General features: G+C 43.4%; 1 protein-coding gene across 2 annotated transcripts in view; it reads right to left on the bottom strand.

Annotated features, from left to right (window-relative positions):
* Positions 1-13,176, bottom strand: part of NEBL (nebulette) — a 356,435-nt gene that overhangs the window by 258,550 nt on the left and 84,709 nt on the right. The gene's annotated exons all lie outside the window — the stretch shown is intronic.

Raw genomic sequence — 13,176 nt, forward strand, 5'->3', positions numbered from 1 at the left:
TTGTGCAAAGTTCGATGCTAAAAACCGGAAATGCAAAGACAGCCGTGGTCCTCCAGGCACTTGAAAAGCGCTAGGGAAAGGTTGGGGGGGGGGGGGCAACAGGAACAAAGTACACGCTTCTGGTGGTGGAAGAAATCAGCACGACCACCTCAAAGCAAATGGCATCACACCCAGAAAGGTCGAACGTGCACACAGACCTGGTAATTTCACTCCTAGGCACTTGTAGACTCGAAACTCCTCCACATTTCCACTCACGCCGTTGTATCAAAACACTGGATGTATTCCACACTGGAAATCTACAAAACAGCAAAAATCTCGGCAGCAATGTGTGGCAACCTACGGCATCGTGGATGAACCACAGAAGTATAGTGTTGAGTAAAGCAATTTACAGAATACACACAATTTTATCCCATTAATATAAAGTTCAAGAAGATATAAAGTCAAGAAATACATGATGTGTGGAGTTATGCACAGGCAGATTAACTACAAAAGGAAATTATAAACACAAAATTCAGCGCGTCGGGCTCTGTGCTGACAGCTCAGAGCCTGGAGCCCGCTTCGGATTCTGTGTCTCATTCTCTCTCTGCCCCTCCCCCACTTGTGCTCTGTCTCTCTGTCTCTCAAAAATAAATAAATGTAAAAAAAGAAAGAAAGAAAGAAAGACAAAATTCAAAATGGCAGTTATTCCTCCAGGAGGGAGAGGAATGTGGTCAGGGAGCGTGTGTTATGTTCTGAATGTTTACGTCCTCCTAAAATTCACATCCTGAAATCTTACCCATCAAGGCATTAGGAGGTGAGGCCTTTGGCAGGTAATTAGGTCACGAGGGTAGAGTCCTCATGAAGGAGATCAGTACCCTTACAAAAGAGACCCCAGAGAACTCCCTCACACCTTCCACCAAGTAAGTTACGACACAGTAAGAGGACGATAATCTATAAACTTAGAAGCAGCCCTCATAAGACACTGAATCTACCAGAATCTTGATCTTAGACTTCCCAGCCTCTGGAACGCTGAGAAAGAAATGTTTGTTTTCTGGGGGGCCTGGGTGGCTCGGTCAGTTAAGCTTCTGACTCTCGGTTTTGGCCCAGGTCTTGATCTCACAGTTCGTGAGTTCGAGCCCCGCATCGGGCTCTGTGCTGACAGCTGCAGAGCCTGCTTGGGATTCTCTCTCCCTCTCTCTCGCTGCCCCTCCCCCCACTTGTGCGCTCTCTCTCTCCCTCTCTCTCAAAATAAACACTTTTTAAAAAATAAATAAATATTTGTTGTTTAAGCCACCCAGGCCAAATATATTTTGCGACAGCATCCGCAGTGGGTTGAGGCACAGAGAGGGTGCCATGAGTGCTGGCTCCCCTCTCAAGTTCAGTGGCAGGTACACAGGTGTTAATGTTCTGATTCTTTATACTATGTGTTTAATTTATGGTCATTTGCTTATATAATATATTTTATGTAAAGAAAGTGTTTTATTTTATTTTTTTTAATTTTTTTTTTAACCTTTATTTATTTTTGAGACAGAGGGAGACACAGCATGAACGGGGGAGGGGCAGAGAAAGGGAGGCACAGGATCTGAAACAGGCTCCGGGCTCTGAGCCATCAGCCCAGAGCCCGACGCGGGGCTCGAACTCATGGACCGTGAGATCATGACCTGAGCCGAAGTCGGACGCTTAACCGACGGAGCCACCCAGGCGCCCCTAAAGAAAGTGTTTTCAAACAAGTAGAAAAGATTAAACTTATTAATTGCTACAAGTAAAAAAAAAAAAAAAAAAAAATAGTCACATACACAAAAAAGCCACAGAATAAGGATAAAAGGAAGGATGGAAAGCTGACATTCCCTGAGTGTCTAGGTGCCAGGTCAGCCCTGGAGACTTTCACATAAGTAATTTCATAAAAAGAAGCACATATTATATGGGGTTTCCAGAGGAAAGGGAGATGATGCTTGGTTGGATGCAGAATTGCCTAGAAAGGATTTGCTGTAAGACTGGGTAACACATCTGAGTAGGTAGTAATGGGGAGATGGGGCATTCAGGCCAAAAAAGCAACATTTCTTTTTGTTGTTGTTGTTGTTGTTGTTATTCTTTTTTTTTTTTTTTTTTTTTTTTTTTTGAGAGAGAGAGCATGCGCACACATAAGCGGGGATTTGAGGGGGTGAGCAGAGAATGAGAACCCCAAGCAGGCCCCATGCTATCAGCGCAGAGCCTGACGCAGGGCTGGATGCCAAGAACGTGAGCTCATGACCCGAGCCGAAATCAAGAGTCGGATGCTTAACCGACTGAGCCACTCAGGAGCCCCAAGAAAGCAACATTTCAAAAGAGAACAGCAGGGGGACACTGGACAGGCCCCGGCAAGGTCAAACAGTCCAATGTGAATCTTTGCATTAACTCTGCGTGGCCAGAGAGAAAGGGCACTGTGAGCCAGTTCCCAAATCTGAGGCTTGTTAAGAGGCTGGATGACCCCTAATGGCCTATGAAAATCCCCAAGTCTCTCTCAGAAATGCCTCTACTGTTAATTTATTCGTGACCTCCTACGCATAAAAAGAATGTTTAAAACTAGGCTTATTTTGCTTCTCCAAAATCTTCAATCAGTCTTGAGCATCACCACCATAGGGGAAGGCGCCCACTTTAAGTCTATTTTTACCGGAAGACACATCAATTAACTTCAAGCAGGGCGACCTTCAAGTCAGTTTTACAGTCAACTGCAATCAGTTCTGTGTGTCTTCTCAGAAATATTACGAAGAGCAGCTACTATCAAAATGAATACCATTCACTGTGGAGGTTATGGGACCTGCTTACCGGTTCTACAGCCCCATTAGCTCTTCCATTCTGGCCAAGACCCAGGCTTAGTTCAAGTACGTTAGACTTGTCTCCTTCCATTCTGCCTCTGATGTTGACAGCCGCACATTCTCGCTGTCCCAGGAGAATGTGCATATGATCCACTCTTGCTTTTCTAGACTTTTGGAAGGTGCTTTAAGCTAAACTTGGCACTGAATTCTTCTGTTATTTAAACTTTCTGTTATTTAAACTTGCACTGAAAGTTTGAAAGCAATCAAATGGAAATAATTTCAAAAACACCAAAAAAAAAAAAAAAACCCAGCTTCAGTCACTTGTAAAGACAAGGTTTAAAATATATATGGGGAGAGGGAGTAAGAAAAAAAAAATTAGAGAAAAGCGATCTGCTATCATAAAAGTTCATATTTGAAAAGTATAAGCCAAAAGTACAAGTCTTTCGAAAACAATGACAGTGTGTGTAAAGTTTTATAATGCATTTTAAAAACAACTCCTAAAAGAACCGACATTATTTTGTAGCATGCTTATCAATGCAACATTAAACACGAAGTCATCTCAGACATCAACCTCAACCTAAACTTTCTTAAGACTTTGCAAAGCTATTATTATTTCAGAGTTGCGTCTACAGATTTGCAATTTCAAGGAAATTAAACTTAAAGATAGTTCAAGCATACTCTAAATGACTGTCAAGCTGTCAGCTGTTCTAGAACATGAGTTGGTTCATTTCCGAACTACAGAGGTTCCTAACTATGGGCGTGAAACATGTGAACCAGGACTCATGCCCTGGGTTTTAGGGTTGGCTCCCACACTCACCAACAGTGTGAAACGGGATAGGTCAAGGGCTCCTAAGTCTTGACTTTCTCTCCTGGTCTGCCTCTACGCAGGGTGTTTGTGAGGATAAAATAGATGGATATAAAAGTAATTAAATATAAAACGTGAAATATTGTAACACATGTTATTAGAGAGTATTTCAAGATCACACATTGGAAAATCTCCACTATCGCTTCCCTCTATCGACCGAGCTGACCGCCGACCGCCGCGCCAGCCAGTCCGGGGTAAACCCTCCACCTGGGCAACCAGAGCACCAGGGCCTGCATCCGGCACTGTTCTTATCACACTGGATGTGTCACAAATGCTGTCTGCTGGACCTGTCAGCCCCGTGGGACCCTGCCCCCCCCCCATGCCCTATGTCACCTGTGCTGGGCACAGAGACACCCATTTCTGTCTGGGATGTTGGATGAGTGAACACAAGTTCCAGGCTGAAAACGTTAATATTTGACGAGCACAAACAGAATTAGCAAATCCCAGAATACTAAAAGGCAAGGCTTGTTCCCAATGTCCTTAGACACAATCAGAGAAACTACTGAAATGCCTTTCTAGAACTGAAAGGGGATTCACACTCCTTCTGACTACTTCAAAGGAGGGAGGAGGAAGTGTCCTCTTGAGAAATGTAAACCTCAGAGAGTGGGGGAGATGCAGCCTCAACGATCCTATCTCCTACCAAATAACGTGTAATCAACGTTTTCAAAGTCATGTCTATAGCTAATAAAGCATAATTCTCTGTACGAGCCAAGCACCTGTCCACAGCAAGTTATTTTACTAAAGCTGAAGCCCATTGATGCTGTAATTAAAACTCTTTCCACGGTCTCAACTTTTTCCAGTATTCTAACATTAGGAGAATCAAAGTCAACTTTAACTGACTCAAGAAAGAAAGGACGGAGACTGTGCTTCTTATTGGAAACCGTGTATTTTAGGGTAAAAGTGACTCCAACGAGCCATCACGTGAAGGTGGTCACACCAGCCCACAGCTACAATTTCCGATGAACAAAATAAAATCATACAATCGTCGGATGATCAAAACTGGGGATTTTCCCTTGGAAGGGTTTCAATGGAAATACTAGGTCACATTTTAAGTAAACGCAATGTGTAAAAATTAGCTATAATGGCATTAGGGTGTTAGGACATTAATTTGATATACAGTGCTTGAGCCCAGCCAAATACAAATATTTCAAGTCCCCACAACACACTCTTCACTCTGCTGGAGTCTGATGCGGGGTCATCTAAAAATAGCGGCTGCACCTCCAGCCAGCTCTCCTCCCGGGCGATGCTGAAGAGGCGCCTAGGAGTGGAAGGACTTCTGGTTTAAAGAGACAATGCAGCTTATTAAGCCCTCGGAATAAAGCACACAGGGAGCGAGCTGCCTGTGTTGCCTGTGGCTCGACCCCCTGTACAACGCTGTGGTCAAATTCATCTTGACTCACTCTTGCCCCTCACTCACGGGGGGGCAATAATCATCCTTCTAAACCAACTGGTTTCAAAATAACTCCAAAAACACAAAAATGATTCCGCGATGGGATAAAATGCATCACAAGACACAAGAATTTTAGAGGGTTCCAGAGACCCCCTGGAACAGTGGTTCTCAATCTTGGGCGTCTATCACAATCGCCTGAAGGGCTTGTGTAGAGCTTCAGTATGGCCATCGGATCCCCGACCCTCTTGCCCCCCCGGCGACATCACTCTAGAAATTATCCCCTTTTTCCCATCACATTCCCCCCACCAGTGGTTCACTCACGCTGGTATATAAACATGCTGCTATTTCTCTCATTGTGTTACAAACAAATCCTTTGAACTCTGGTTTCTCCACTGCCTGATCTGGTTTCTCCACCTTACTTTTCCCTAGCCCTATATGAAAAACTGTCTACACTTGCTTTCTCTAACTCGTCTATTTCTGTCCTCTCTTGCACCTCAATCCAGTTCTCATCACTGAACCACTAAACTGAAATCACTCGTCGCAAGGACACCAACGACCCCACACGGCTCGATCCCGTGGTCAGTCCTCACTCGTCATCTCGTTTGCTTTGTTAGCAGCATCTGACTCAGCTCATCCTTCCTGCCTGCCAGAAGCATATTGTTCACTTAGCATCCAGATCACCATGCTCTCTTGCTTCTCTTACTACCTCACGGCTGTTATGGGTTGAATAGTGTCCCTCAAGATATGTTGAAATCCTAACTGCCAAGACCTGAGAATATGACCTTTTTTGGAAACAAGGTCTTTGCAGATTTAACCAGGTTAAGATGAGGTCTTTAGGGTGGCCCTTGATCCACGGCGACAGGTGTCCTTGCAAAATGGGGAAATCTGGTCACAGACCTGCACAGAGCGAAGACACACAGGAGAAGAAGGCTGTGTGAGGAGTTAAGCATCTACAAGGAATGCCAAGGTTGTGGGAAAACACCAGAAGCAGAGGAGGCAGGGAAGAATTGTGGGTAAGAGCCACCAGAGGTTAGCGTGGCCCTGCTGACACAACCTTCATTTCAGACTTCTAGCCTCCAGAACCGTGAGACAGTGAATCTCTATTGTTTTAAGTCACCCAGGTTTTGGTATCTCATTACAGCAGCTGGAGAAAACGAATACACTGGCTCATCATTCTTAGTATACATGGAGACTTTCTCATCACCCTAACCTTGGGATGGCTCAGGGCTCAGTCACCATACCTCTTTATTTGCTGTCAACACCCACACCGAGTTGATCTCGGCCAGGCTCCTGGCTTTAAACACCTGCTCTACGCTCATGGCTCCAGCCCATGATTGCCCCCGATCTCCAGACTCTTGTATTCACCTGCCGTCCTGACACCTCATCCTCTGGGTTTTACAGCCATCTCAAACCTAGCAACTCCTGCACCAAACTCCCAATTCTCCCCCAGATAACCTGTGCCTCCTCCAGTCCCTCCCATTTCAGTAAATTACTACTCTCGGACCAACTGTTCAGGCAGAAAAAGAAAAGAAAAGAAAAGAAAAGAGAAGAGAAGAGAAGAGAAGAGAAGAGAAGAGAAGAGAAGAGAAGAGAAGAGAAAAGAAAAGAAAAGAAAAGAAAAGAAAAGAAAAGAAAAGAAAAGAAAAGAAAAGAAAAGAAAAGATGTGATATCTGACTCTTGGCATTTTTTTATACCCTAAATCCCAAAGGTAAATCCTGAGGGCTCCCCAGGAGCCCTCCACAATATAGTCAGAACAGGGCCCCTTCCAATCTCTTCCCCTATTACGAGCCTGTGCAAACCCTATCATTTCTCACCTGGATTACTGTGACAGATTCCCTGCATCCACACTACAGCCCATTCTCATCATAGCAACCAGGCCGAACTTCTAAAACATAAATCAGACACCATCACTCAGAGTGAAAGTCAAGAATCTTAGAATCACCGGAGAGATCCTACCGGATTCCTGCTTCAGTCCAACCTTCTCTCTCAGGCTCCCCCTCCCCCTCCTTTGCCCCTTAGGCTCATCATTCAGTGCTTCTTCCTCCTCCCTTTATACCCGCTCTTTCCTCAAACATCTTCCCAGCCCTCACTTCCATCAGGTCTCCGCTCAGGTGTCACCTCATTAGAGACCCTCCCTGACATCCTGCATAAAATAGCGGCCCCCCCCCTCAACCTGCCACTCTCTTTCCCTGCCTGTTTCCAGAGCATCCCTCGCCATGTGACATACAAGTGATTTACCTCCTTGTTTTAATCTGTCTCCCTTCACCAGAGTCAAGTTCCACAAAAGCAAGGAAACTGCTATATCCTCAGCTCCTAAACGGGGCCTTGTACTTTGTGGGCGTTTGGTACCCATTTGGAGAGCGAATGAATAAATTAACAGGTAGAAACTCCTAACATGACGTGAAATCTGCTTCGTTATATAAACAGCACTTTCACAAGTTCGTCTACCTAAACTTCTCCAAAAGTGGGGCAAGCCCGGCTCTACCTCGGCACTGCAAACACTGTGGCCATCAAAGCAAATTCAGAGATTCTGGGAGGAAGCAGAACGCTTCGGATTAAATAAAGAAGAGAAGGGGCGCCTGGGTGGCTCAGTCAGTTGAGCGTCCGGCTGTGGCTTAGGTCACGATCTCACAGCTCATGAGTTCGAGCCCCACGTTGGGCTGTCAGCTCGGAGCCTGGAGCCTGCTTCGGATTCCGTGTCTCCCTCGCTCTCGGCCCCTCCCCCACTCACGCTGTACCTGTCTCTCAAAAATAAACATTAAAAAAAATTAACTAATTAATTTAATGAAAGAAAGAAAAGCAAAGGAAAGTAAAAAGGAGGAAAAAATTACACCAGTATCATTCTTTCTTTAAACAGTGTTTTTGCCCCTAAGGATGCCTGGGTTCTTCTCAATCTCACGGTCACTAGGGGCTGAGCCACCGAACAAAGTGACTCTTCGGCATCGGCTTCTCCCTTGCAGGGGCTGTGCACCTGCGGCTGACAATAGTCTGTGAATTCTCACGCTTCCCGCTCACGTAAGCTACGGACGCAATCACGTGGCCACAGGAGTCAAGGGTGTTCTGCTGCTGCTTGAAACGACCGTTACGAAATTCATCTTCTGACTTCCTGACATACAAGATGCAAGCCTGATAAAAAGAGTAAAGAGGTAAAACAAGAATATCGAAGCAGTCAGTGATGAAGATTCTGGTAGTATTCTATATGTACACAGCAGCTGCCTACTTTGTGAAGTTTAATCTTATCAGACTGGCTTCTATTTCATGTGCCGAGGTGGTTTTTGGGGTTGTCTGTTTGTTTGGTTGGTTAGGATTTCAGCAGGTGCAATGTGACAAATCAATACAGCCAAATTCTTAGCCACTGAGCTAAGAAACCCCCCTATCACAACACCTCAGGGTAAGAGACGGCGCAAGTCGTGGGAGAGGGAAAAAGGAAAAGGAAATAAAGAGGACAAGGTAAGATTTCCACAGGACCCTGTTGTGTACGCATTGGAAAGCTGTTAGGAATTTTGTTGCTTTGTTTCCATAGCTGAAGGATTTAGCTATTTGTCTTCTGTGGCCAACGCCTAAGTCCCCAGCAGTCTATGACCACAGCGCCATAAAATCTGGACTTGAAATGGGGTCTTTCGGGGGCAACAGTGCTGTGCGGTCCATGTGTACAGCATTCGGAGCATCTGAGAAGAACGTGCACGTCAAGGGAACAGAGAAAGGGAAGAATGACTAAGCTGTGGTCCAGGAGATGAATCTAGAACACTGGAGAGGAGAGGAGTTGCAGAGGAGAAATGAAGTCGAAGATGCAAATTTGAAAGCAACAGAAATAAAGGCCCCAGATACGGGACGGCCAGAGGGACGTCGGCCCGGAGACACCTGGACATTCCCATCTGTGCCCAGCTGTTCCAAGGACTGAGAGAGGACACGGCAAACCCCCGGCGTCTAAACAGGACCCTCAACCGCACACGCACAGCTACCCTCCAGCAACTCCATACCCTTCAGCCTCATTTCTGACCTCAGATGCCCACCCACACACATGTCCCTGCACGGCCATGCTCACAGATCATTCCACACGTGCCATCGAGGACTCAGGCTGTGTCTTCTGCTCTGAATGATACCTGAGGCTCCAAATTTGCAATTATTATTAAATCGCTAACAGCCATTAGATACTTAGTCTTTAAGACTGGCATTAGAGTAACATATTTAATTAAATTTAATAAGTAAATACTAATGAGGAACATGGAGCTGAAATGCCTCTTTAATGAAATCCATGGAAACATGACTCAGATTATCACACTTTTCTATTCAAACCTAGAAAATTCAATGCTGGTTATATTTCCTTTCTGATTCCCACTGTCACACAGAATTGCTTTTAGGTATCTCTGAGTTAAAGGTTTGTTGGGTTTTTTATTTTAACTTGGGTTTTTTTTTTTTAATTTTGTTTTGCTTTGTTTGTTGTTTAAAAATCACATCGCTGATCAACTGCTTAAAATAGAAAGCTAGCACAGATGTAAATACGTACTAGAGGTCAAAAAATAATTTGAATTCAAATGAATTTTCTAAATATATTCATATTTCCTTTCTGATTTCTATGGCTATGTTCGCTCATTAAAAACTATTTTGGGATTTTACAGCAAAGCAAAGATAAGCCCTGATTTTTATCTGGTAAGGGCGTTTCCTTCTCAGAAAAACAATCCAGGCTAACCACCACAATAATAGTAAACACAATGGCCAAGGATGTAGAAAAGAAAAATTCACGATTTCGCATTCAGTACATAGGGCTCTGACCCAAACTTAAGAAAAAAAAGTTAACAATATACACAATTCTCTTGAGAATTCTAGCTTTGTTAACCATTTAAGGCAACTGAAAGTTTTTATTAACTTTTCCTCATTAAAAATATTCTGCTTCTCTATTAAGTGTTACTAATGTTTTAAAAGTAATGATATTAGGAGATACATTTCTAATTTCTAAAACTATTCCAAACAGGGGTGCCTGGGTGGCTTAGTCAGTTAAGCATCTAACTTCGTCTCAGGTCATGATCTCGCAGTTTGTGAGTTAGAACCCCACGTCGGGCTCTGAGCTGACAGCTCAGAGCCTGGAACCTGCTTCGGATTCTGTGTCTCCCTCTCTCACTCTCTGCCCCTCCCCTGCTGTCTCTCTGTCTCTCTCTCTCTCAAAAATAAACGTTAAAAAAATTTTTTAATAAAAAATTAAAATATTGCAAAGCATGTCTCCAGCATATCAAAATTAAGCAATTACCTATAAAGGCCCATAATTAGAAATGCGATATGAATTCTGTTCTAACAAACCAACCCACTGTGTCTTAGAGATAGAATAATTGGCTCAGATACTATTAAACTGGATGCTATGGTGATAGATGCCAGAGAGATGTAAAGACAGATTTATAAAGGAAAAAAAAAGTAGCCTGAAAAAGGAAATTAAGCAGTATGTGCAAGCAGGAAATAAAATATCTCTGAGAATGAAACAGGCAAAAAAGAGGGAAAAAATGAGGGGGACGAGGGGTTTTATAAGTGGTAGTAGGAGCATGTGTTGGAATAAATATTTAGTGTAGGTAGTTACTCCCTATGTGTCTGAGTCGACCCAGTAATGAGTCATTGTGACTTTTAACTGAATCAAAAGGTTCGTTGTGGGTTTTTTTGGGTTTTTTTTCTTGATGGCACTGGAAAAATATCCTTCACAAACATGGAAGTGGATTTTTAAGGAACCGGAAGAAAACCCCTTTTCAGTGAAGAGAAAAATCTGACCCACCAGCACATACTTTCCTTACAGAGAAGGAACTCTTGCAAGTTTCTTTTGTGTTTAAATTATCAAATTGACCCCAAATTTCGGTTTAACACACGAGTGAATAAAAGTGTTGTTTTCGGGCGCCTGGGTGGCTCAATCGGATGAGCGTCCGACTTCGGCTCAGGTCATGATCTCACAATTCATTGAGTTCGAGCCCCGCACTGGGTGCTGTGCTGACAGCTCAGAGCCTGGAGCCTGCTTCGGATTCTGTGTCTCCCTCTCTGACCCTCTCCCGCTTACACTCTGTGTGTCTCTCTCTCAAAAATAAATAAACATTAAAAAAAAATTTTTTTTAAGTGTTGTTCTGTTTTCTTCCAATTTGACAATCATTTGGGAGGATCTGAAATGATAAAAAGAAAAAAAAAAAAAGCAAGTGTTGGGGGCAAAAAAATAGGTACACGGCCTCAACTTTATGAAAAACAAGTATTATAGGATTGTTTTCCACACACAGAGCTTAAGATGAATTGAGTGCAGAGCAGGTTATCAGAAGATATTTGTTTATGAAGAAAAAACCGTGGGAAGGAAGGAAGCTGTTTACTTCTGAACTGTAGGTAGAAAATATGGTAAGCTGTTTACTTCTGAAACTGTAGGTAGAAAATATGGTAACGTCTTAATGCAGGTTTCTTATTGCAAAAGGTGCTCCATCTGCCACTAATGTCTTCACTCAAATCCAGTGGCATTTATTGAGCACCTACTATGTATGAGGATTGCCCATTTGGCGTCTGTCATTTAGCATTAGCCTTTAATCCTGCAGCTGAAAAGCCCCAGGGGCTGGTGAGCAAATAGGACTGGTAACAGCCTATCACCCGACCCGGGAATACTCGCACTCCATCTGGCACGTTATTCCTGGAACAGTCACTGGAAAAGAAATTGCACTGGGTAAGAACATTAACACAGGCGGGGTGATGGGTTTCAGTGGGAATTGCATGTGACACGGAGCTCTTCTGGTCCCCCCGCCAGCAGCTGCACGCCTCCACTGCACCCAGTGACTTGCTACCTACCCCTCCTCTGGCTCCTTCCACACCTTTACCCTCAATCCGTCTCACTCGCGGGCTAACAGTTCTGCCAACTCGGGGTCCATCAGTCTTTCCCCATCAGCATGAAGCTCTGTGGAAAAGGGAAGAGAGTGCAGGGCAATCTTCCCCAAGACACGGGTCACTCCTTCCACCCTCACAGGCTTGGATAACTCATTCTAAAGTCCACCCGGGTTCTCCTTCTTATCTTGTAAGAAGCACCACTGACAAATTCCCTTTTCCACACACCTTCACAGACCTGACATATCGTATGTGAAGTAGCTACTAGTGAACTTTTTGTGAAAACAGTAAAAATCACCTAAATAAATGAAACAAATAGCATCTGTTATGTCCTACAAAGATGATAGAAATTCATTGTTCAATTGTGTTCATGCTAGTGCTTATAAATGAAAATAAAAGCTAAGAATTGCAACAAAATTTAGTGATTAATGAGACCTGATTTAAAATAGAGAAACCAGGAAAAGAATGACATACACCTTCTCAAACAAATAATGTCTGAGATATTTAGCTAAAGGAAAATGACACTAACCCAGAAATGACTGACGTAAGCAGGGAATTATTAATTCAAGCCTCTGAATTTCCTTTAAAAAGCCAAGATTTCAATATTCTTTGCTTGGACTTACCGTGCTGAAAACATAGCAACACAGAGAGAACAATGAGACATCCTTTCTTAGGAGTTCATTTACTAGGTCAAGTGTGCTTTAGAATCTTAATTCTGATCTACAAAATCATTGTTCTCTTACAGTTAGGCTGAATATTTATATTCTTGGGTTATTTAAGGACACTCCAGAATTATTTCAATCATGTCCCACTTGCCCCATCTTATAGAATACTTAGAACACACACGCGCGCGCGCACACACACACACACACACAGTTTAACAGCCTATGCTTCCGAAATCATTTGACTTTACTTGTAAAATTGGATACATAAATGTTTTGAGAGTGCTATTTTTAAATTTTACTTTCATGACACACTCTTCATATTGAGCCCCAAACTGTAATTCATAAAGAAACTTGAGAAACTTCTAAAAATGAATTACACGTCTCACAACTGTCATGAAACTGGGGAGACAGAGTTCCCTCCGATAATGAGCACCTATAAGCTTTCCTTATATTATGAAAAAGAAAGAGCAGAAACGGGGGAGGAGGAGGAGAAAGGAACAACGAAGAGAAATGGGTGTGTCCAGCCAAGAGATAAAAGGAAATTTGAAAAGAGCTGAGAGACTATGGCTTGGAAAGATTAAATTCACTCCACATAACTCCAGAGCGCAGAGAAGGGACCATCAGCACAGACTCAAGGGGGACCGGTAGCACAAAGT

The sequence above is a fragment of the Acinonyx jubatus genome, chromosome B4 (genome assembly GCF_027475565.1).
Source record: "Acinonyx jubatus isolate Ajub_Pintada_27869175 chromosome B4, VMU_Ajub_asm_v1.0, whole genome shotgun sequence".
In the NCBI taxonomy this organism is placed as follows: Eukaryota; Metazoa; Chordata; class Mammalia; order Carnivora; family Felidae; genus Acinonyx; species Acinonyx jubatus.